The sequence below is a fragment of the Trachurus japonicus genome, chromosome 11, assembly GCF_045865225.1.
Source record: "Trachurus japonicus isolate A0001 chromosome 11, Traja_1.0".
NCBI lineage: Eukaryota > Metazoa > Chordata > Actinopteri > Carangiformes > Carangidae > Trachurus > Trachurus japonicus.
Genome location: NC_140917.1, coordinates 8676310 through 8679224, shown reverse-complemented (window position 1 = coordinate 8679224; position 2915 = coordinate 8676310). Strand labels below are relative to the sequence as shown.

The following is a 2915-nucleotide window of genomic DNA, read 5'->3' as shown; positions in this document are numbered from 1 at the left end:
TCAAATTTGTAAAATATCAATACCAAAATATTAATAATTACTATAAAAATTATTAATGGGATTTAATTTGATTAAATCCACCTCGGGGCACCAGACAGCCAATGTACCAAAGTCAGTCTCATAAGGGTGTGCTAACTATTAATATAGAACATTGTTTAATGATTAAGTTAATAATTATAAACAAAATAACATTATCAATAGCTGCAAAGTTGAAGGATTTAGAAGTTCTACTGCGTAGAGGTTGGCATACTCACTATTGTACAACATTAACAGACGAGTAAAGTTTCAAGGAAGTTTATTGGACACATCTAGAAAATGGAATAACAAAACATGAAACTAAGACAAGCTACATACACTGTGTACACGTGTGGGTGTGTGGGTGTTGGTGAGAGTGTATGGCTATGTGTCGGTGACCATGTGTCTGTGAGGTGTGAAGTGTGACCTCAGACAATGGAAAAGATGGAGGGTGGCCTTTTGTCCTGAGACTTCTAAGGCCAACCGCATGTGATGTGGTGGAGGTGAGCAAAGGTGTCCCTTTGTTCAACGCTCAGGTCACAAACTAAACGTACAGGTTAAGTGAAGATCAGGCTCTAACTGACAACAACAACAACAAAGCTCAAGTATTTAAACTGATTTCAAATCAATACATACATTGGCATGGTTGAAGTACTCTATGCTTAGTCAAGGTGCAAGGTAAGCTAACTAGGCCCAGTTACGTTACCAAGTCACGTGAGGGTGAGAAGTTCCCGGTGCTGGTGGGGATTCCTGCGGTTGCAGGTTTTGCTGGTCCTGTTGCAGCAGTCAAGTCCAGTGATTGTGTCTTTGTCCAGTGAACTACAGCCGTCCTGGCTGTGTAGTTTGAGTTCCGTTGAGGAGAGACCTTCTCCTTGCAGAGTTGGTTGGTTGTTCTGCTTGGCGTTGTGGCTCCTTCCTTGTTGACTCAACTAGCAGACCTTGTGTCATGCTAGTTGGTTCTTGTTCTTTAATCCGTTGGTAGGCACTTGCGTCGCTGCCAAGGGTTGCTCCAGTGTAGGCGTCTGCCTTGTGCAGGCCTCACGGAGGTAGGAGAGTCGTAGCAGTAGCTCCAGGTGAGGAGCTGAGAGGAACAGCAGCTCCTGCTGAGGTGAAGAAGAGAAGAAGGCGAAGAGAGAGAGAGGAGAAGGGAACTTCTCCTTTTTATATGGCCTGTGACCTCACAGGTCCTGGGGCCATACCTGACCAATGGGGGGTCAGTAGTGGAGGTTTCACACCTAGGTGCGAAGAGGTGAAGGATTGAGTTCATTGGTTTCCCTTTGTCTGGAAGACAAAGAAGCCCTGCAGCCTTATCCTCCATTTTGACTGGGCTGAGTCCCAACACAATATAATACATTGTGAAGAAAAACTCAAATAAACCCAAGCTTACTTAATTTATTGCAAAAACAATGTTATAACAAAAGATTCATTTCAAATTGAACTCCAAATATCCATCAAATGAAGGATTTTCTTTTTCTTTTCGTTTTTTTCAGATGGCATTACAGTTAAAATGTCTAATTTTCCCACATGAAATATTAAAGAAAAAAAGCACAGTTGAACTATATCATCTGTCATAAAGAGAAACAAATGAGAGCTGCAGAGTGAGTGCATACTCAGTGAATATCACTCTATGCTGATGATACTTGATTTTATATCCCCAAAAGATACAGATACATTCAATTTCTGTTTGTCAAACAACACAGAAGTTGACTAGTCCAATTTGCCACTCAAGGCTACCAATTTATTAATAGAAAAATATTAAACGTATGACAAAAAAATTCGTTTGTGGGTGTGAATGTGAATGTTTGTTTTTTTTAATGTTTTCTGTATATAAATCAGTGGAGGGATTGATCAAGTGTTATTTCATATCACTGACAAAGAATCATCATCTTATGACAAACCAAAGACTGAATCAAAATGTATTTGATGAACAGATCTTTATTTTCTGGAAATAGTGAAATTACATGATAGAAAACTGTCAAACACATCAGAGAGAAAGACAGAACATGGTAATGAAAGAAAGGCAGAGAGTGTTAGAGAGAACAGAGTAAAACCAGTATGAGAGTCCCAGTGAGTCAGCTCAGGACTGGGGACACTGGTCTCTCCTCAGTGTCTCTGAGACCAGAGTCTGGGAGCCCTGGGTGGCCTCACAGGTCACAGAGCCCAGCTTCCTCCACTGGTCTGCAGGGAGCCTCAGGGTGCTGCTCCAGCTGTAGAGGCCGTCCTTCCCCAGCACCCCGGGGCTCCTGCTCTCCTCCCAGCTGCTGCTGCTGCTGCCGTCCACCTTCCAGACCAGACTCCAGTCTGAGGGGAAGCCCTTGTTGGCCAGGCACATGAGCGTGGCCTTCCCCTGCTGCTGCAGCTCCTCACTGGAGGGGGGCAGCACCGTCAGGGTGGGACGGGTATCACCTAGGAGACACAGACCATAAACTGTCAATCCAACAGCAGCCACTTGGACACCTTTACTGTGTGAGAGCTGGTTTTGTCCTTTAAGGAGTTTCTGTCAGATGTTTTTCTGCTCCACCAGTCACTCACACACATATTGTTTCACTTCCCTTCAAGAAGCCTCTCATGCACATCAGCACAGAGACAATCATCATACAGTTTGACCTGAAACATATCAAACTACTCTAGAAATACATGAAGCTCATTTAGGAAACAATCATACATTTTATGTGAGTTTGAGGTGCAACACAAACAGATTCATCAAATAATCTGACAAACATCAAATGTTCCTTGAGTGGAAAACACTCCTCATTAAAATGATTGAAATGAACAGTGGGAACAGTGAATCACAAGTTTCAAAAGGATTTCAAAAACTAGTACTACTACTACTACTACTACTACGAAACAATATATTAAATATACAATATATTAAAAAACAAATTATGTTTGACCATTTC

General features: G+C 42.1%; 1 pseudogene across 1 annotated transcript; it reads right to left on the bottom strand.

Moving 5' to 3' along the window:
* Window positions 1–1943: 1943 nt before the first annotated feature.
* LOC146978154 (Ig kappa-b4 chain C region pseudogene) lies at window positions 1944–2609 on the bottom strand (annotated as a pseudogene). Its single transcript, XR_015036998.1, has 2 exons — window positions 2564–2609; window positions 1944–2421 (listed from the first exon to the last, which is right to left on the bottom strand). The product of XR_015036998.1 is annotated as an Ig kappa-b4 chain C region pseudogene (transcript).
* Window positions 2610–2915: the final 306 nt, after the last annotated feature.